The sequence below is a fragment of the Camelina sativa genome, chromosome 4, assembly GCF_030686135.1.
Source record: "Camelina sativa cultivar CO46 ecotype springtype chromosome 4, ASM3068613v1".
Classification (NCBI taxonomy): Eukaryota; Viridiplantae; Streptophyta; class Magnoliopsida; order Brassicales; family Brassicaceae; genus Camelina; species Camelina sativa.
Genome location: NC_141883.1, coordinates 1,637,293 through 1,660,951, shown reverse-complemented (window position 1 = coordinate 1,660,951; position 23,659 = coordinate 1,637,293). Strand labels below are relative to the sequence as shown.

The window sequence follows — 23,659 nt, the reverse complement described above, 5'->3', positions numbered from 1 at the left end:
GTCCAACTCGACCGCACACTCGACCAGACACTCGACCGTGTGCTGAGGAGGACTCGACCGTGTGCTGAGGAGGACTCGACCGAGTGGAGATTGCACGAGAGAAGCCAGCTCGACCAAGCCACTCGACCGAGCACTGGTCGAGTTGACCGAGCCGTTGACTACTTTGACTTTTTGTATTTTTAGGGCTTCCACCTCATCTCCTATATAAAGCCTTGTACCTGCAGCTACCAAGGGATCCAGCTTTTTAGATATTCTCAAAACCTAGTTTTACCCTTTTTGGGAATTATTCCTTTTGCACTTTTATTTTTCTTAGATTTTGTACTTGAAAAAGACTAAATTCCTCAATATTGTTGGTTTCATAACTTTTTTAATATTGAGAATTTGAGTTTGATCCTTTCATTAATATTGAAGATATTTGTTTCATCTTTCTGATAATGCAAGTTTCAATATTTTCTGGGTTTTTGACTTTGTTCATCATGTATTGTTGTGAGTAGTTTCCTTAGGATCTTGAGGATGGGTTAGGCTAGGCTTTGTTTGAGGTTTGTTTGTTTTGGTCAAGCTTGATTGTTGTAGATCTCTTCTAGGGTAGATGTTCTTAATGCTGATCCTATATCTGAGAGGGTAGGATCTGATCTTAAGCTTCTTAGCATCACACCAATGTTTAAGAGGCATAGATAAGGCTAGATCTAGAGCTTACCATCTTGCTTGCTAAGAGATTAGAGGTTTTGCTTGGTATGAGACATATTGCTTAATGCCTGCTTGTGTAGATTCTTTACTTTGTGAGAACAAGTCTAGAGATGCATAGGTTTGATTGATTCTTGCCATGAGAGTGGAAGAAGCTTGTCTTAGATTAATGTGTCTAGAGATTAGCTCAAAGCTTTGCTTGAGATTTGTTGGCCAAAGTGTGATAGCCTCATTCATTAGTCTAGCCCATGAATCCCTCCTCAAGGCCTTCTTTGTTTATTGATATCTTAGTCTTAATCCTGTTGCTTGCTTGTTGTTTGATTCGTTCTTGTGTTGCTCTGTTTTTCTAGCATTGCTCTGTTTTCCGGATTATTCTAGCTCGACCCTGTACTCGACCTACACTCGGTCGAGTGCTTGCTCGAGTTCATCCCCAGAATTCTTGTTTATGATTTGTGATTGTCCTGTTTCATTCCTGTTTCATTTTAGTTGCATTCATTTAGTTTTCAGTTCATTACCTGTCTTGCATTAGTTCATTAGTAGTAGTTCCTACTTTTGTTCTTGCTTCATTACTGTTACAATCATTCAGTTTCATTTGCATCTAGTTCTTAGTTCTTGTAGTTTATTTTCTGCATTTTACATTTCCATCTTAGGATTGTTAGTGACAAACAATCTTCACATTTGTCTTAACTTAGATTCATATGCATATCTTAATTGTTCACAAACACTCATTTAGGATTGATACCTCTTATACTGCAACAGCATAAGGGGAATTGAAACACCCATCCATCATTCCATTCATATCTAACCATTGCATACTTTCATCATTCACCACCATTAAGAAAATACTTCTTTCAGGAATTTCCCTAATATTTAGGTGTAACCATTCATATTAATATATGGATTAATCTATAACATATCTATAAACTATTTGTAACCATTTGTAACCATTTATTAAAAATATAAAATCTACAAAAAACTATGTTGTGTACTTCTCTTTTATTAAAAAGGGGATTTTTATTTTATTTTTGTCAAAACTATATAATTAATATGTTTTCTGTTATTATGTGTTTGTATACATGACTAGATTAGGACCGCCCAATGTGCGGATTTAGAGTTTTTAAAATAAAATTAAATTTAACAAAAAATATAAATTAAATATTTTTAGTAAGTAAAAACTATCTATAAAAGTAAATAGATACACCGAGATGCCCAATGTGATATTTGGTGTAAAAGGTGTGACTCTGCGGTTGGGACTATTAATCATGTTTTCTTTGAAAGCCCTCGCTCTTGTGAAGTTTGGGATTTATCTCCGATTCCGGTCTTGTCAGAGAGTTTTCCACATGAGTCGGTGTACTCGAATTTGGATTTTGTTTTCTGGAAGGGTGTCTCTCAATAGGGTGATCCTGATCAACTTCTTCAGTTACCATAAATTTTATGGGCAATTTGAAAGGTCATAAATAAAAAAAAGTTTTTTAAAGTTTAGAGATCGAGGCGAATGATATAATTGCTCAGGATTTGGGAGATAAGTTAGCATGGGAAGATGCACTCTCTTTTACGGTGGTCATGTCAGCTCCATCTCTGTTTTCAGATGTCGAGGTTTATTTACCTTGTTGTCAGATTGATGGTTCTTGGAAAACAACCAATGTTCATTCAGGATTGGGCTGGTGGTGTTGCGTTGATGAGGAGCGAACCTTGTTTGGGGTTAAGTGTCTAAGACAGAGCCCCTCCCCCTACATTCGGAGTTAAAAGCGTTGTTGTGGACCATGGAGTGGATACGTGCTGCAGGATCGCTTGTCAACATTTCGAGATTGATTGTGCTGAGTTATTCACTATGGTGTAGTCTCCTAAAAGATTTGTCGTCTTTCTCCAACCTGCTCGATGAGTTTAACCCGCTGGAGTCCTTCCCACTATTCTCCATCTCTTGGATCCCGCGTGCGTCAAATACGAAGGCAGATTGTCTTGTTTGTGCTTCGCATTCTCTTATCTCTGAAGTTTCCTTTGTAAACTCCTTTCCTCCAGCTTGGGTAACTAACCGAATAATTTTATTTTAATTTATTGTTTGGTTAAAAAAAAAGTAAATAGATACACCTTTAGTTAAAGAGAATAGTTGTAGATGAGTCCAAGTTATTAAAATAAAATTTAATTTAACAAAGAATATATATTTAATTCTTTTTGTAAGTAAAAACAATGTATAAAAGTAAAGAGATAAACTTTTAGTTATAGAAAATAGTTTTTTTTGCTATAATATACTAATGTATATCCATTTACAAATCTACTATCTACCTTACCACTAAAAGTGTATTTGTACACAGAAATATATTTTACTGTTAAAATATAATCTTTAGTCTTTACTACTACCAACAAATTGTCTTTATGAACACATTAAATAACCTATAATTTAACATATATCTAGTTACAAAAATATATATATATAATTTCATTATAACGATCTTTTCTAAATTTTAAAACTGTCTAATTTTTATAATTTTCTTATAAATGCCTTTTAATATTTTTAAAACTGTTAAAAACAAAACTTTTGTTTTACATTTGGAAGTTTACAAAAAAAAAAAAATTCTTTAAAAGATTTTAAATAAAATTAGGTTTTATTTTCTCCATTTTACTTGTGTCAACATCTGAATGATACAATTGACACTTGTCACGATCTTAGAATTGACATGTGTCAACATCTGAATGATACAATTAACACGTGTCACGATCTTGTTGATTAGTAATTTTGACATGTGTCAACATCTGAATGATACAATTGACACTTTTTATTTTTTAAAGTTTTAATAAATTTAGAATTGACATGGGTCACGTTTTTGTTGATGAGTAATTTTAACATGTGTCAACATCTGAATGATACAATTGACACTTTTTATTTTTTAAAGTTTTAATAAATTTAGAATTGACACGTGTCACGATTTTGTTGATGAGTAATTTTGATATGTGTCAACATCTGAATGATACAATTGACACTTGTCATAATCTTAGAATTGACATGTGTCAACATCTGAATGATACAATTAACACGTGTCACGATCTTGTTGATTAGTAATTTTGACATATGTCAACATCTGAATGATACAATTGACACTTGTCACAATCTTATTAATTAGTAAATTTGACATTGAACTTTATATAATAAGATATCCCGCCAAATGTAAAAGAAAATAGATTTGGATTAGTGCGACGAGGTGGGCGTTATAAGAGGCGTGATCAACCAAGGAAACCGACGTAAGTTAATTTTTTGATTCCAAATGAATACAAAGTATGGTTTCAAATTTTTAGTATACTTTTTATTACATAAATACTATATAGTATTTCACTGGTACAAGTAGGAAGTAATTTAAGGTTGGATAATTTAGTGAAGTGTCAAATCTGATTTTTGATTTTGGGTTTTTTGAGTTATGAACATATTATATTTATCTATTATACAATTCGTTCTCTTCAATTTGAAATGGTTTTGTTTGGTTTCTTTTATCTGGTTCAGGTTTTGGGTTTTAGTAATATTGAGGTTAACCAGAAGACCTGTTAAAGCAACTAATGTCGTAATTGAATTTGGCTTATAGTATGGATTTTGCCTCTTTCTTTGGTTTTTGTGTGTTTGCCAAAAAAAAAAAGTTATGTTTAGTTTTCACTCTTAACATGCATGCATCCCCATTAAATTTGTTGTGTTGACTAATCTGTTGAACTTAATAGTATCACTAAATAAATTATGAAAGTAAATGAAAACCTATGGCAATATACAGTCAAACCTCTATAAATTAATACTCGATAAATTAATATCTTCTCTAAATTAATAAATTTCTCTGGTCCCAAATTGGGGACCAGTGTAATTTTGAACATAATTCGATAATATAATAAAATAAAATATATATTTTTTTGAAAATCCTTTTAAATATATGGTCCCAACAATAGTATAAATTAATAATTATATAAATTATCAAATATATGTATATATATGAACATTAGTTTTTGTTAGACCTCATTTCTAATATTTTTAGTATATCAAAAACTTTTAGTTTTCTTTTCAAAACAAGAGAATTGTTATTTTCCTTATAATTGATTATATAAAAATATTATTTATAACAATTAAAACTTAATTTTAATTTTTTTTTAAATTACCAAAAATAGACAATCTCTCTATAAATTAATAATTATTAATTTATCGATAAAATAAAAGCTCTATAAATTAATAAATTTTTGCAATCCCAACATTATTAATTTATAGAGATTTTACTGTATACACAAAAACTTTGTCATGGTTTGTTGGGAGATTTACTTAAATGTTATACATTTTAGGTAATATTACCAGAATCTACAGAAAAAGATTTTATTACTAAAATATTTTGGATATTTTCAAAATAACCAGCGTGCCTTTGTTTACCGGAAAAACGTAATTACAAAAATGTCATTGCCATGTCATACGCCACATCAGAAATCGCTGACATGTATCAAATAACTCAGCCGTAATGCGTTATAGAGGTAATGACGGCTGAGTTATAGGTATGTTGCGGCTGATTTATGGAAAAAACATTTGCGTAAGAGCAAACGGCTGACTTAGAGCATAACTCAGCCAAGCGTTACGGCTGACTTATTAAAATCTAGCTGAGTTATGCTCAAACTCAGCCGTCCTTACGGCTGAGTTTTCACCCGATGGTTGAATTGTCAAAATTTTGGCTGAGTTATCACTACGACACGGCTGAATTAATTTTTTCCGGGTGGCTGAGTTATGAAAACAGTTGACTTATGAGATGTAGTTTTGGCTGAGTTATGGTTAAAAACTATAACTCAGCCGTGATAGGCTGACTTATCGTACAACTCGGCCATTTCACGGCTGACTTAGTAACAAAAGATTAATTACTAGAATATTATTCAGTTACGGCTGACTTATTCAATGATACGGCTGAGTTACATATTTTCAGCTGAGTTACATATTTTAATTACTGTAATGTTATTCATGTTGTGACTGAGTTATAATTTGTTTGATGGCTGAGTTTTATTTAGGTTGAGTTATAATTTGTTTGATGGCTGATTTGCCACGTCAGACGCATCATCCACGTCAGCATTCCATGTCATCATCTTTCTTCTCCGGAAATACGAAACTTCGTTCCTTCGACTCTTGTTCTTACATGGTTTTTACCTTCTTCTTCACCTTGTTCTTCTACTTCTTCTTCACTTTCTTCTTCACCTTCGTCTTCACCTTGTTCTTCTTCTTCTTCTTCACCTTGTTCTTCATTTTCTTTCATGGATCCAGTTCCGGTACTAGTTGTTTCCGGTATTTGGGTAAAGAAATAGAGATATGTATTTAACACCAACGATAGAGGATGTATAGTTGTGCAGATAGATGGAGGCACAACACACGACAAGCTTGTGGAGCTTGTTCTTGAAGACTACGGATTGGACACGTTTAGCCATGAGCTAAACGCATGCTCTCGATGTAAACAAGTTGGGCACAATGCGAAAACTTGTCCAATGCAGTATTACTGTAATACATTTGTTTTATTTTGTGCAATAACTTAGGCGTCAAGCATTATAACTCAGCCGTCATATTAATCGAGGAGACCTTTCGTTTTTCCGCTTTCAGATTATTCCTTGTGATACCACAAAGCATTATAACTCAGCCGTCATATGAATGTACGAGACCTTTCGTTTTCCCGTAAATACTATAACTCAGTCGTCAAGTAATATAAATCAACTGTTTGCTTTCAGATTATTTCTTGTGATAACTCAGACACAAAACATTATAACTCAGCTGTCATATGAATCGACGAGATCTTTCGTATTCCCGTAAATACTATAACTCAGACGTTAAGATTTTTCTCGGTTGTGACGTTGAAAATCGAAAATGATGTGTATTTTAATTTGCTGATGTGTATATTTTTATTTATTTTTAATCAAAATCGAAAAAATAAACCCAAGGGGGGAATTGTAATTACACCCAGAGTACTAAACATTTGAACAATTTTTAGAAAAGGAGGGAATTGTAATTACACCCAGAGTACTAAACATTTGAACAATTTTTAGAAAATTGTTAGATACGAAGAATAAACCAACTTGTGGATAACATTTGATTAATTTTTTCTAATTTAATTGTTATGCAATAATTTTTGTGGCTGTATATAAATTTTAACTTAATATATAATATGTATGTGAAGGTGTTTGTTGGACTATTGCGCCAACTAGAAGTTTGTCTGCACGCCTTGTAATCGACAAGAGATTTCTACCTCCGGTCTCATTGAGAAAGTAGACTCTACAGGTGGACTCGATAATTTGGAACATTTGCGAAAATTCTTGGTCGAACATGGTACTGTTTCAGAAGCAGACTGTGAATGCCCTCAATTAGCATTGGTTTTGTGTACCCAGAAAAGCCAAGGTAACCAAACTTTTGAATATATTTTTTTTTGGGTTGAGTTTCTTTCTTGGTTAGTGTTGTTTTCTTTTATGTGAGGTGACATTTGGTTATTATATGTTAATTAATTTATATATTTTGCAGCATAATAGCATATTTAAAGTCGAAGATTTCATCATTCTGGACAAAGTAGATGAAACAAAACTTATACAACTGGCCAGCAAGGGCCCTGTGGCTGTTTCTATAGATGTTCACCAAGAATTCTTGTCCTTCCGAGGGGTTAGCATAATCTTTTATGTCTAAGATATATTCTAAATGTTGCGTTATGACTAGAAGAATTGTTAAAGCAATCAACGTCTTAGTTGGTTTTGGTTTAATAATACGGACTATACCTCTATCTTGATTTTGGTGTCTGTGGAACATGAAACAAATAAAACTGGATTTGTTATTAAAAAAATTAGGTTTGGTGTTGAGTCATCTATAAGACCAAATTTTTTTTTTCCCTATGTGTTGACTACAAATAAATAAAGGTCAAATTGCCTACTAACCAAAATCATAAAACAAATTAAGAATATAGCATATAATTTGAAAAAATTAGAAGATTAGGATAAGGGTAGAGGAAATTTAACATTTTGGTGTTAGGTGTTTGGGTGATAGGGGCCGCCGGAGGTGGTCGGCCGGAGGTCCGGCGGTGGTAGGCCGGAAATCCGGCGGTGGTAGGTCAGAGTTGTCCAGTGGTGGTTGGTCGGAGGTTCGGCGGTGGTCGGCCGGAGGTCCGGTGGTGGTCGGTCGGCGGTCCGGCAGTGGTCGGTCAGTGGTAACTGCCGGAGATGATGGTAATTATGGTTGTAGGGGTGGTGATTGTGGTGGTAGGGTGATGGTGGTTGTGATGGTAGGGGATGGTGGTGGTGGTTGTAAAGGTTAATTATGTAATTTTTATAGAAAATATAGAAAATATAAACTTTAATGGTTAGAGTAGTTACTGGTTAGAGTAGTTTTTTTTGGTTATTGAGTGAAATTCCTCAATAAATAATATACTACAATTGAAATTACGAAATAAATTATGTAAGTAAATGAAAACATTTTTTTTGTCACAAGTAAATGAAAACCTATGGCATGTATGGAATCATGTCCCTTTAGTTTACTTGAGTTTCATTCAGTTTTTGGCCGGTACATTGTTTGTTTTTAATTCTTGTTATGCATTTTTATATGTTTAACAGGATGGAATATATGAAGGACCTAAAAAAGGTAGCCGCAAGCTTGACCAACATATGTTGTTAGTGACCGGCTACGGAACAAAAATGCCCGAAGGGATTCATTCTGGAGAGTACAAAATTGAGCAGGTCTTGAATGGGGGAAATAATGGGTTTGGAAAAATCATTCGAAAAATAAGTCGTCATGCAGGAGAACCATCTCTAATTACCTGCATTTGTTTACCATGTGGTAATAAAATTTATGGAATTATTAGCTATACACTAATGTAACATACATACTCTAACAAAATCATTTTTCATACAGCTTTTGGATCATTATGAAGGGGAAAGGGAAGACGCTTGAGAAAGTGATTCAGAGGAAGACGCCTGAGAAAGTGGTTCAAAGATGCTGGAGGGAGCTAGTAATCCTCCTTTTTACTTGCTAATATGCCTTTTTAATTTTATTATTAAGACACTCTTACTGTTTTAGTTATTGTTTCTTTTTGTTTAGACATTTGTTACTGTTTTAATTACTAGGGATTACACCGCGCTACGCGCGGTATATTTTACTATTAGTTGCATCAAAATTAGAAGATTATATTTATTTATAGGTGATTGTTTTGAATTTTAAAGATTTGTTCCCCTACATATTTGACAAATATTGTTTGTATACAACCAAAACCTTATACATTTGGCAATGTTTTTAAAACCGGACCGGTAACTGAACCGGGAAAGCTTTTGGGTCATGAGTCAATATGGTTCGACCGGGGTCAACCGGGTTCAATTGATTTTGATGATATTATTATAAATAATAGGTATGGATATGTTATTTTTTTCAATGATTATAACTATGATATAATTTGATATACCAAATAAAATACTTCAATAATCATAATGTTTTTAAAAAACATTAAAAAGTAATAAACTCAAACTGTAACAAACTCAAAGTATAACCAGTACTAGCTAGTAAAATATTTTAGAAATTCAAATCTCAAAGCAATAAGATAATAAGAGTGTAGAACATTCAATCTTCATTCTCTAAGAAACCCTACTATTGCTAATTTGCTAAGAAGAAAACTAGAAAAGATAATTAATTAAATTAATTGCACTCAATTTTACAAAAAAAAGTAGAACCCGGTTTTATCCGGTTTAATGGTTCACCGGTTTTTGGTTTTTTGGCGGGTTGATATGGTTTTTACCGGTTCAATTGCTTTTGGGTTTTGATATTAACCCAACCTGGACATGATGCCGGTTCGTGGGTTAACGTGGTTCGACCGCTTGTCCGGTCCGGTTTTGAAAACATTGACATTTGGTTAAGGTTGTTGATGTTTTTGGGAGAGGTTTATTATATATATTACAATTGTGTTTGTGTTTTTGATTCAAGATTATCATTAACCTGTTAAAATAATATAGTTTTTTAAAACTATCAATTTATACCTATACAAATGATCGGTGTCAATTTCTACCTATACTCTACAAAATTCAAATTTCATACCCAATTTTCTAAAATAGTGCCAATTTCAAAGTCAACATCAACAAATATTAGTCAAGAGCTGACTCAGATGACACGCGTTTGAGGAGGTGGCATCGACCATCAAAAACGACGTCGTTTTGATGTTTTAGTTTCGTTTAAAAAAAAAAAAGGAAACTACCAAGAATCACGTCGTTTTGATGTTTTAGTTTCGTTTAAAAAAAAAAAAAGGAGACTACCAAGAATCGAACTCGCGTCTTTCAGAGTTTTAAACAAACCTTTAAGCAATTGATCCCACAACCTTATTCGAAATATTAGGGAAAAATTATGTTTATAACTATATCGACCGATCTCCTCCTTCCTCCTCTTCCTTTCTTTGTTGGCATTGTCGATAGCTGCTCCGCCATGGTTCTTTGATTTCCTTCTCCATAGTATTTGAACCGATCTCTGCTTGCTAAGAGAGACGAACATATCAAATTTTCTCACTTCTCAAGTTTTGATAATTTTGGCATCTTCATTCAAAATTGACTGGAAAACAGAAACCCTAGTGATGATGATGATGATGATGATAATCAGAGAGGAACAGAGAATCTCCAAAGTTCAAAAGAATCAAAAAGTAAAAAATCAAATCTTGGAAAACCACAATAAACGGAAACAATCAGCGACTGGGCCAATAGAGGCGGATCTAGATGGAGAACGCAGCAGCCATTGACGATGCCAAGAAAAAAAGGAAGATGAAGATGTAGAGATTATCGCACGTAGATATAGTTATAAACATAAAAGTTCCCCAATATTTCGAATAACTTTGTGGGATCAGATGGTTTAGGCATTGATGAAAGGAATGATAGACCAGGGTTCGACTCTAGGTAGTTACCTTTCCTTTTTAAAACGAAACTAAAGCATTCCAAAACGACGTCGTTTTGGATGTTTGATGCCATTCCCCAAATATGTGTCATCTGAGTCAGCTCTTGACTAATATTTGTTGATGTTGACTTTGAAATTGGCACTATTTTAAAAAATTGGGTATGAAATTTGAATTTTATAGAGTATAGGTAGAAATTGACACCGATCGTTTGTATAGGTATAAATTGACACTTTTGTTATTGTACAGGTCGGAAATGGCCCTTTTTCCGGCATGCTCTTACTAAATTTCAATTTGGGAGAGGTGAAAACTCTTATGGGGTTCAAATTGTCTCTTTTAATAGTAGTAGCTAAAGAAAATCTGAGCTACGCCGGTAATATATTTGACAACTAACATTTTTTAGTTAGTTAATTCAGGTTTAAATTCAATTTAGTTTTTTTTTTCTTTTGAATGAAAAATTCAATTTAGTTTTAGTTTACATTACAATAAAAATCAGATGTTATTGACTTATTGTATTTAACATTTTCATATAAATGACCTACATAATACTATAAAAGTGAACAAAAATCACTTGTTTTCATGTGATCATTTATAGCTAACGCTTTATCTTAACAAAATTACTTGTTTTGTTGTGGAATATTTGGGACTTCAATTGTTTGTAAACAACAGGTGTGGTCTTTTGTTGCATCATGTGTCTTCTAGCGGTCAGTATGGTGATGTACTTATCTTCCTTCAATGACTGCATATCATAATTTGATCTCTTAAATTCTTCCCGATGGTTTAACAATATTTGGACGCTTATATTTTCTTATATGCTCAGACCTACCTGATTTGACCAAAAATTTTTTAACACCGTTAACATGTAGTGAACAGTGATTTCAACTGGTTTGACTTTTCTAAAGATGTATTGGTTTATCTAAAGTAGTGTCTGTGTGATAAGTTTCTAGAAGGTTTGAAAAGACAATATTAAAGAATGGTTTGAAGATGAAAACTACTATTTCTTTGGTTGATTAAATTAGAGGTTTACAAGGAAAAGGAAAATAACAAAAAGGAAAAAGTATTTTTCTTATAGAATTTGGAAATATTCTCCTATGGTGATTAGGAAGTCTTGATGGATATATAATGAGGTGTTGGACATGTCCTAGAGAAGCAAGAAAGCTGAGGCATAAAGGTTAGAACCCTAGAGAGCTTTCTGGTGGTGTGCGACTTAGTTTCGCGGTTTGGTGCTTGTGTTGTTCAAGCTTCTTTGTTCTTCAGTGTGGCGTTTGTGTGAAGGTTGCTCCAGAGAATTGGAGATCTGAAGTCTAGGCTCAGGGGGAGTTTAGCCCAAGGTTAGGTTATCTTGGTTTGAATCTAGGCTCGGTGTGAGTTTAGTTAAGGGTAGAGATTGTGCTTGATTTACGCGTTTGTGAATAGGTTGTATTTGCTTTCTTGTTCTAGTGGAATCGAAATCTGGACGTTGTCCCAGGGAGTAGGAAAAACCGAACCTCGTTAAAAAAACTCTTATGTTATCTATTTTCTGCACTTTATTATTGCCTCATCCGCATTAACAAGTGGTATCAGAGCGGGTTCTCGATAGAGATTCAGTCTAGTTTTGGGTAGATCAAGGGTGAGGGTAATTTAGGAAGTAAGGCAGAGCTTTGAATCAGTTGTGTTGAATTCATACGGAGAAGGCACGTCTATGACAAGACCACCATTGCTTGATTCATCGAATTATGAATATTGGAAGGTGCGTATGCAAGCGTTTATTAGTAACCTTGATGAAGATTTTTGGAATTCGATTGAGCTTGGTTGGGAGCCTCCTAAAGTTGTGGATGATAAACGGGTTGAGAGTCTTAAGCCTAGAGATAAGTAGACTGTTGTAGAGAAAAAGCTATCAAGTTGCAGTTCGACGACCAAGACAACGATTTACAATGCTATTGATTCAAGCCACTTTAAGTGAATCTCTCAATGTGTATCAGCTCAGAAAGCGTGGAAGTCATTGGAGAATATGTCTGCGGGTACTACAAGTGTTAAGAGAACAAAGCTGGATATGTTGGCATCACAATTTGAGAATCTAAGGATGGAAGAAAAATAAATTGTGGCTGAGTTCATTGCTAAGTTATATGATATATCTAATGAGACTTTTGCTCTTGGAAAGCAGTACAAAGACAAAAAGCTTGTGAAAAAGCTGAAGCGATCATTGCCTGCAAAATTTGAGTCAAACATTTCTGCAGTTTAAGAAGCTCATAATTTAGATGAGATGGCTTTTGATGAGTTTGTTGGGATTCTTAAAGCTTTTGAATTAAGCAAAGCAGTACAAAGACAAAAAGCTTGTGAAAAAGCTGAAGCGATCATTGCCTGCAAAATTTGAGTCAAAAATTTCTGCAGTTTAAGAAGCTCATAATTTAGATGAGATGGCTTTTGATGAGTTAGTTGGGATTCTTAAAGCTTTTGAATTAAGCAAAGCATATGAAGCTGAAGGGGTAAAGAAGAACGATGATGAAGTTAAGGAAGCAATAAAGAAGGAAGTTGACATTGGAGTTGCTCTTAAGGTATCATCATATGATATTCAATGGCTATGTTATCAAAATGATTTGCTAAATATCTGAAGCTTAGGGGAAAAGAGAAGAAGAATAGAATGGATGAAGAGATGAGGACTTCATCAAAGAATGTTCAATATTTTGAATGCAAAGAATATGGTCATGTACGGTCTTATTGTGCCAATCTACAAAAGCATAAGAAGAAGGCTATGAATGTTGTTAATAGTGATTCTGAAACTGATTCAGATGAAGAAGAAGATCTGAAGAATTTTGTGGTGTTAGTTCTGCATCAGCGTCTGCAATCTGCAGCAAAACCTGCAACTGCTTCTGAACATGAATCTGATAGTGATAGTGATGCAGAGGATATGAGTTATGAAGAATTTGGTAAAAGTTATGAGAAGTTGTATGCACATTGGCTTAAGGTAGTTGATTATAATTCAGTTCTGATTAAGGAGAAGCTCAAGTTATAGGCTAAAATCATTGAAGCAGAGAGACATGCAACAATAAAATAGGAAGAAGCATTACAAGCTAAAGTATAACTTCAAGAAACTCAAAAGAATTTGAGGATGCTTAATAATGGTACAAAGAAGTTGGAACATATTCTGAATATTGGCAAGACAGATAAGTGTGGCCTTGGATATGAAGGAAAAGTTTCAAAATCGGATTCGATGTTTATTTCAAGTGGAAAAATCACGTCTGCTTCAAAGATTACTTCAGAGACTGCTACAGAGGTTGCTTCAGAGACTGTATTTGTGAAAGGATGTGATACAAAAATCTCTGAATTTCAGAGTGCACCTAGACAAGTTTTTCGACCTGTTTGCCATCATTGTGTTGTTATTGGGCATATTAGGCCAAGATGTTTCAGATTGTTGAGAGAGAGGAGCTGCATGGAGAATGCTTTTGATGTAAGGTTTTGTGGTCCTACATGTTATCATTGTGGAGTTCAAGGACATCTTAAGAGGAATTGTTTCAGGTTCATTCAAGAGGTTAACCATGGAGGTCTTAGGCGCAACAAGATTTGGGTTAGAAAAGATGTGTTCTATGGTGGAGGTGTACTAGACTATCAACTGCGTATTGCAAAGCGGGGAGAATATTTCATTTAGTTTTTGACCATGTTGTGACTCATTCAGGGAGAGAATGAAGATGTGTCTGGTGATGTTGTTTAGGAGTTTCACAAACATAGTCAAAAAGGGGGAGAATGAAGATGTATTGGTTTATCTGAAGTAGTGTATGTGTGATAAGTTTCTAGAAGGTTTGAGAAGGCAATATTGAAGGATGGTTTGAGGATGAATTGAAGAGGAAAACTACTATTTCTTTGGTTGATTAAATTGGAGGTTTACAAGGAAAAGAAAAATAGCAAAAAGGAAAAAGTCTTTTTCTTATGGAATTTGGAAATATTTTCCTATGGTGATTACGAATTCTTGATGGATTTATAAGGAGGTGTTGGGCACGTCCTAGAGAAGCAATAAAGCTGAGGCATAAAAGTTAGAACCCTAGAGAGCTTTCTGTTGGTGTGCGACTTAGTTTCGCAGTTTGGTGCTTGTGTTGTTCAAGCTTCTTTGTTCGTCGGTGTGGCGTTTGTGTGAAGGTTGCTCCAGAGAATTGGAGATCTGAAGTCTAGGCTCAAGGGGAATTTAGCCCAAGGTTAGGTTATCTTGGTTTGAATCTAAGCTCGGTGTAAGTTTAGTTAAGGGTAGTGATTTATCCTTAAGATTTCATGTTATAGAACAGAGCGGTGAATTAAGAGGGTTGTGCTTGATTTACACGTTTTCGAATAGGTCGTATTTGCTTTGTTCTAGTGGAATCGAAATCTGGATGTGGTCCCGGGGAGTAGGAAAAACTGAATCTTGTTAACAAAGTTCTTGTGTTATTTACTTTATGCACTTTATTATTGCCTCATCCGCATTTACACTTTCGCCTAATGAATTACCATAAAGTTCCAGAGCCAATAATTATGTCTACTACCTATGGTACAGTTTTAAGGTCTCATATATTCCGATATGTACATGCATCAATGAAGAGAATTGGAGTGTTCATAGTTAAGTTTTATATTCTCAGACAACACATAAACCAACATAATTTTAGAAATAGGATGAGGCATGCTAGTCATAAAGCATAAGATAGAAAATGAATATTAAGTACAACAGAGAATTCATAGATTCTTCTTATTCAATTTGAGCTCTTCTTGATTCAGGGTTACAAACATTAGGTTTATGTTTAATTAAATAATAGAGAATTTTATATAAACCCACAAAAGTTATGAAATACCAAGTTAGCTATGTCTCATATTTTAAGGGCTATCATCCAAATTGGAAATTATGTGCTGAACACTTAAAGCAAGAAACAAAGTCTGCATCTCTACATCAATTTCAATCATATTGAAAGCAGAGACTAAAACATTGAAAGAAAAACAAAGAGATCTCAGCCTTTACCATGTTGATCTATAAATTGTTGATCATCGGCTTGCGATGGTAAAGGGCTTTTGTCTAGGATCGTATTGTTTACATGCTCTATGATGTGATCAAGGCAACAAAAACTTGAAGTTCTAAGCCTTAATCTGCAATAATCCAAGTTTGTCCACATCATTGGAAAGCATTCTTGCCTTGAGACTCTCAAAACATACTAATCAGACTCAATTTCAACTATAAACTTACTTGAATATGATTCGATCGTCTTTGAATGCCCAACGTGATTTGTTGAGATGCGTAATGGATTGGTAATGGCAACGATGGCAATCGAGACTATAGCAGAACAGATTTGAAGGAGATTTTGGATGTGGGATCATTTCAAATTTCTATTTGGGTGTATATTGTAGCGAGGAGATGAAATGTGCAAAACGAAGAAAGATAATAAATAATGATGCCAGATGACTGATAAAAAAAATAGTGAAATGCGTTAAGAAAAGAAGTTGGGGCAAGAGGATCGATTGATCAAAGAAGATAGAACTGGGAATTGTTTCATGCTGGAGGCTTGTTATACAAAAATAACTTGCCTACTTAGATAGTGTACATAACAAGAGCTTATTGGCTTATAGTGAAAATATCTTTTGGAAAATTGAAGATCATCAAAAGACAGTTATCTGAGCTTGAAATTCTATCAAATACCAAGAAATATGTGTATTGCTACCACTTTTCAAGAGCTAAAATTTGTAAACTGAAAATATATTAAAACTTTCAGTTACGACTTGTATTAGTTATATATATATATATAGAGTCAGTTTTAGTTACTTGTTATTTGAAGTGTATCTCTTATACTAATGTTTTAATGTTCATAATAAGGAGACTATATATAAACCTGAATCGTTGCAATCGAAAAAAAAAAGGAAATTTAAATGTGGGAATGACCTGATTTAGCATACTGATGTTGGCTCATATAGTCGTATCAATTTTGATAAGCCCACATATATACAGCATCTTCCATGGTCTTGTGTGTGTAGATAGATGAGGATTAAATTGTTGACTTTTTCATTTTTCTCTATTGACTACGTCTTCAGTCCTATTTTTGCTTGATTATATCTCGTTCCTCCTTGAATCGTGGCTCTTTATGGAACTATATTTCTGGCATAAGACAAAGAAGAATCATTGTTATATTTTTGAAAATAGAAACGTAAAGAGGCAATCATATAAAATATTTACTTCCCTTGCCATACCTTGATTGAGTAACAACGGCGTTGGAATTATTAGCCAATAGAAGAAGAGAATATCTCTCTAGCAAGAAGGCGTAGGGAAACATGAAATAGGCAACCTTGTAAGCAGAAAGGTAGGACGGTAGAGCTTTGTTTCGTTATAACCTCGATCTGAAATATGGCTAGGGTTTTAGGTTGCGACCGAATGAGATCTCAATCTCATGAGAGGGTGCAGGAAAAGGAGAAGGGATGAAAACAACGTTTCGACAACAAATTGGAGGAGGAGAGATCAAAGGGTATGGCTTAGTTATTATTAGTAATTAGATTAAGGCGACATATGACTATATGAGGAAGAAGGATTGACATCGTTACCACTCACGAATTATTTGTAAGGGTATATAGATGCACAACACACTGATTTACACTTTGAACGCGCCAAGCCAACGCTTTTCTATTTATTATTATCAAACTCTTTTATGGTTACAAGAATAAATCTGACCCCTCTTCTCTTTTCTATCTAAACACACACATGTGTAGATCTAAGAGAATAAACTCACCCTCTCTCTTTTTAGCTAAGAGATTAAAACTCACCCTCTCTCTTTTCTATCTAGACTCTCACCAGTGTAGATCTAAGAGAAAGAAAAAAAATTCTCGGTGCACTTAATCAATTTCCTGATTAACGTCACAGAGAATTGGGAACACACCTTCTAAGCCTTCTCTTTGTGGCTTTGAAGTTTACAACTGTATCAATATTCTAGAGTGCTCAAATTGGCTCGTGGCCTACTCCTAAAATATATATACACGACTTGAGAACCCCTAGAAGGCGAATCTCCAAGTATCACGGGATAAGAAAATTGTTTGCGCTCAAGCTTATCTTTTCCTTATTTGTTGTAGAGAATATTCTTCATATCTCCAAGGATAAGGAAACTGCTTACTGATCAAGTTTATCCTTTCCTTAATTTGTTATGGAGAATATTCTCCATATCTCCAAGAACAATCTTGTCTCTATCTTCAATGCCAAGTCATCACTTTTCCTCGACACATCATCACATCCACTCACGTCTTGCCACATCAGCTCACACATCCATGTCAGCAACTCGGGCGTCTGTGATCTGATAAAACTTCCTGATTGACACAACGCTCTGTTCGGCACAACGACTTGTTCCTCAAAGCGAGTTGTTCTAGAAGCTGCATTTACAATCTCCCCCTTTTTGACTGAGTTTGATACTCAAGTATCTCTCTGGTTCATCCTGAAAAGACACTCCAACAAACACAAGCCAAAAAACAGAACAAGCAACAACTAGACAGAACAACAATCATTATCAAGCAAAATCAATAAACAGCTTGTTCAAAACAGAACTATGATTAAGAACCTAATAATTAGAAACCCCAGCGGGCTGCAGCAGAAACCATGTTCTTAATAGCTCTCTAATCAGACTTAAATAATTGGCATATCCTCAATTATTAACAACCTAAGATCAACCACTTAGTCAATTAAGTCTCTCCCATAAACAATGATTCTCCCCCTAAACCAAGTAGCTACAGGAATTCTCCCCCATAAGTACAGAACTTCTTATCATTAGGTGTTGAACAAAAAACCAGAACCAGAATCATTCTCCCCCAGCTTGAGTGATCAACTAAGTCAAAAACAGACATGTGTATCACATCAATGTACTGAGTTTTGGGAATCACTTACCTGCTAACAGTGCTTCGCATCCTTAAGTACTTTGATGATCAGTCTCGTCGCCTATTGAAACAGCTTCATGTATGTAGGCATTTCAATTATCCTTGCAACCACAGCTGGATGTTGGGAAATAGGACGCTGATAGTTGAGAATTCAAACAAGAGGTAGCTCTTTGATCGAATCACAGTGTGGATGTGACCATACACAAGCTTTGCAGGAAAAAGCAGCCTTTTCTGTATTCTGTTCTACATTATTTCAAACCTCTGCTTCACTGAAGATCTCCTTCATCCTTGCATCTACACCAGTTTCTTCGATCGATTCTACACAGAGCCGTGTTGCCCTTACATACAGATAAGCAAGGCATGTTCTTCTACTTCCCGAATTCACCATCACTGAGACTTCATAAAATCCATGTTCTTTGAAAAGAGCATGTCAAACAGCCATGGTGAAACAGTATTTGAACCAGGTTTGGACGTAGTGACCCATGGTGAAACAGAATTTGGAGCATATATACCGGTGATACAGACGATAATGCACACGTCAAACAGCTGGTGGGACATAGACACTTGCTTCGTAGCACAAACCATCTTCTGGTAACAGTCCCTTGCATCAAATACTTTGATCAAAGATGGAACTCAAAGGAACGACCATCTGTTGTACTGACATGAAAGCCACATAACAACTTGCGAACACAATCTTCTGTCTAGGAACACTCATCAGCCTCTAGAAAAGGTAGCTCCATCCCTTCGTATCATGGAACTGATACTATACTCATTTATCGATACAAACTGAGTATCAGTCTTTCGAATCGTCCTCAGACGCATGATGACTCAACAACAATCCTCTGAAGCACTTTCACAACTTGAACCAGGTTGTGAGTTTCAGTAACAGCTACTTCCAACCCTTCAATACTCATGGGACACTTATTTTCACCCAAATAATTAGATGAACACGCAGCTCTTTGATCCTACTTCCATGATCAATCCATCACTCAAGATGTCAGACCCTTGATCCGTTGTTGCTCTCTCGAGTTTACCTCTTAGAGAGTCATGATCATTCCTATGAGCTAAAACAAATGAGCTTTAACCTGAAACACTTAACACACACATCAGTGCACACTTGTTGAAAACATACAAACATTTCTCATAAACTATATTTACAATCAGCCTAGTGTTTCAACAATCAATCGTATAAATTTAGTTACAAAACATTGATTTTACAACACTTTTTTTGTTTCAGCCTTTTATACACAACCTCAGACATCCAAACTTCGTTAATCACAGGAAGTGAGGGAACCAGAAAAGCAATAGACCATCAAGAGCACTTTTATATTAATTTTTACTTCTTAAAGTAAGAGGCTTTCATACCTTGAGATCTGTTATGTGATGTGTGCCAACCACTTGTTTAGGACTTCACTAGAAACTACCATAACCTTTTGTGAATCTTCAAAGAACAGCTCTATGATCAGTGGCTAGTCTTTCGCTCTAGCATGCCTTTGATTCTCATGGTTCACCATTAACGTGAAGTAGGCAGCTGGAATTTCCTTTGGAGAGTGCATTGACAGGAGCGTATCAAGTCTTTTTTTTTTTTTTTTTTGACTTTTCATGATACACTACCTTAGAGCTTAGATCCAACAGGCATGAATGATCTTCACAGTTTGATGATATGAATGATCTTCTGCTGAATCTCCTGATTTTTATCAGCGATATCACTTGACTTCTCAACTGCGGATATTTGTGCATTCCCTTGTTATTATTCTTCAGGGCTCTGTTGCAGACGTACCAGCCACATTACTTTGTTTTTTTTTAAATTACAAACAACTGGTACTTCTTTCAGAATGGAATGCATAATAATGCCACTCCTCAGCTCTTTGACCTCCTCCTTCACGACAACGTTTTACGAGATCCCCCATATGAATTGGCATGACAGGCAGCTGTTTTCCACTGACACTTCGTTTAGACAGAGTGTTGCTCTTTTATACATTCTAGAAATTACATGGCATGTTCTGATGCATGTCCCTGTATCTGATCAACACAACTCACATAACATATTAGATCCCACAAACACCAATGACTTTTCTCAGAATCATGTTGCTCTAAGTCCAATGGTTTTGTAAACAAATCAGCAATTCGCAAATCAGTACTCTGATGTTCTATTACTACCAGTTTCTCCACAACTAATCTATGAATAAACTAATATTCAGGATCATATAATTGTAATTTTAGTAAGTGAAACATGATCTACAACAATATTAACAAACAAACGATTATCACACAACATTGATGCAAGGTCTAAGAATGTACCGTACTCTGTTCTCAATTGTTTGATTCTCAACAGGTGATGAAAACGGGTTCCCAAGGCATTAACCTCACATTTAAAAATTGAACGAGGTACCTTTACAAGATTCTGAGCGTAGCAGAAGATCAGATTTGTTCTCAGAAGGCAACCTCCACCAGATCCTTCACGATGATTCAGAGAGCGAGATCTCTTCAAGTTTCTGCTAGCTCATTTCGTCAACACCAACCCTATGTTGGATGTGCCTTTAAAATACTTGACACTCCTTTCAGCAGCTCGCATGTGTGATACTTTACGATCATGGGTGTGGCTTCATCTCCACTCCTCTGTAACTCATATGCACTGATCAAACCTTTGGCATACTTACATCAGTATATGAATACTTCATCATCTCGTGTTGAAGTGAATGTGTTGTGTCTAGCGAACTCTCCTTAGAGCTTTGTACGACCAATCGTGCCTTGTTCTCCATAACTTTTCCAACTTGTTCAACTTCTGTTTTCCACAATCGTCACCCACAGACAACAGATTTCCTTCAGCACAATGAACTCCTCAGCCAAGCACTGACCTGCAATAACATCTATAGACCTAGTAGCCACCTCTGTAGCTTCGCCCATGTTTCAACTTACCTCCATTTGCAAAGCTCTGACATGCAACGCCACTAACTGCATCCAAAAAACTCTGTGTAGTAGCAGTAGAAACAACAACTATGCCCTTCTGAATCCTTCCAGCAGCTTCTTGATGGAAGTGATTCTCACAGTTTTCTGAGTGCTACAGCTTACACTTGACAACAGCTAGTAAATATACTTCTTCTCAGATCATGTCTCTAGACATCATAGAACACTGCTGATTGAACTCTTTTGTTTGTGGATTGGACGACTTTGATATATAACAGCTATTATCAAGCGCTGACCTTGGACTCAAATATTGTCGCGCTCATCAACCACCTGACATCTTTCCTTGGTGAAGGTAACATCTAAACCCTCGTCACAAAACTGACTGATGCTAATCATATTAACTTTTAGACCATCGACAAGGTAGACAGATTCCATAGTGGGCTGGTCTTTACCTCGAGATGCACCTTTGCCTCTGATTGTACCTACAACTTCATCCCCCAAAAGTGACCTTGTCAGCTGAGCCTTCTTCGAAGTTGTATAGCCTTTCGTGATTCATAGTCATGTACCTTGAACAACCATAGTTCTTCAATACAACAGTCTGTTGACCATCAACAGTGTGCAAAACATAACAATTCATGTTACGCTTCTTGATGTTTACTCGCCTGTATCTTCGAACATTTTGTGACACTCCTTCAGATGCGTGAGATGTATAGTACAATCCAGACACTTGAAACATGCAGCTTTGTGGAGGCTCTGACTTGCATAATAACAGCGACATGTTCTTTTGTTTAGAACTCCGACACTCCACATTCTTGTCTCAACTCCTGATCTTGTCTTTTCTTTCATGGATTTAAGGTGTAAACCATTGTTAATTGTGGTACTTGAAGATCCACTATAACAATACATATCATTCTTCTTACTGAAGACTTGAAAGCCTCTTTTTCCAACATTGTGGAACTTCTTCTGGCTTAATAGTTGACTTACACGGTTCTTAAATCTGTAGCAATCAACCTTAATATGACCAATCACACCACAATACTAACAACGACGTAGTTTCCCTCTCAGGTTGTTCACAACAATCATCTGTTTAGTCTTCTGCAGGTTGAAGTCAGACGCTCGTTTGACAGTACCACCTCTGTTTTGCAGCACTATTGACCCATTCACTGCACTTGTGTCACCACTTGAGTTTCTTCCATGGTTCTTCACACCACAGTTTGCAATCATAGTACCATTGTGAGTGACCATCCGCTTGTCCAGATCTTTTGCTCCTTTACTCAGCCTCTTGTTAATCTTTAGCTGATCCTCAAGACGTTGTCTCAACAGAGACGTAATAACTTTCTCCTCAGACAACAGTTTCTCAAGAGTGAAGACTCTATAGAGCAGCTCTTTCTTCTCAGACACCAGATTCTAATTCTCCTTCTTCTACAGAATAAGATCCTTAGACAGAGCGATGACTTGTTTCTCAACAGATAAGCCAACCACATCATCCTTAGGCTTCAAAACAGACTTCTGATTCTTATCATCTTCTTTGGCTGAATCAATATCACTCCATGTCAAACAAGATTTCGTATGAACACAGCCTTGACGGTTGTAACACTTCAACATGCTTCTTCTTTTTAAGTCTAGAACATTCTGATTGGAAGTGTCCATAACTTTGATATTTAGAACTCTGAGATTCTTTCTCTGCATCAGATCTGGATGATGAAGATTGATGCTGACGTTGTACACCCTTCAGACTTCTGAACTGCTTCTTAATCAGTACTCCCTCATTACCTTGAACAGACGTATGAGTTTCTACAGTCTTCAGAGTGAATGATTCCTCAGCCTTCTGATCGTTCTTTCTCATCTGCAGTTCATCTGTCTGAACTAATTTCACACACTGATCAACCTTTTGTTCATCAGAACTTAAATCACCTTTACCATCAGATTTGTGAGAAAGATATCCATGTGATAAGCTTCTGAGAAATTCCTTGACAAACGTCTTATCCTTATATACCTTCTTCAGCACTACAACTTCATGACACGGGGAGCTTAGTTGACTGTTGAAATGACAGGATAGTGATACATCAGATTTTTCCTTCTTCACTCTTCTGGTTTCCTCAAAGAAGGCTTTCAAAATATCCCAAACTTCTTTCGCCGACATACACTCTTGTACCATCGCGACAGATCCATCGGCAAGCAGCTGAAAATAGTAGATAACGCTTCAGCGTTCTGTTTTCCCTTTAACTTCTCCTCAGCTGTCCACAACTTACAGGGCTTTATTATAGTTTCTCCTCTCATGTTCGTAAGTGTTGGAAGTGACCATCCATCTTCAACAGCGAACCAGGCTTCCATATCACGACTCTGAATCATCT

General features: G+C 35.6%; 1 pseudogene across 1 annotated transcript; it reads left to right on the top strand.

The window, feature by feature from the left end:
- The first annotated feature begins 5,159 nt into the window (after nucleotides 1–5,159).
- On the top strand, nucleotides 5,160–8,807 carry LOC147945203 (uncharacterized; annotated as a pseudogene). The gene is made up of 5 exons (XR_015596237.1): nucleotides 5,160–5,172; nucleotides 6,846–7,064; nucleotides 7,180–7,318; nucleotides 8,260–8,482; nucleotides 8,558–8,807. The product of XR_015596237.1 is annotated as an uncharacterized LOC147945203 (transcript).
- The last annotated feature ends 14,852 nt before the right edge of the window (nucleotides 8,808–23,659 follow it).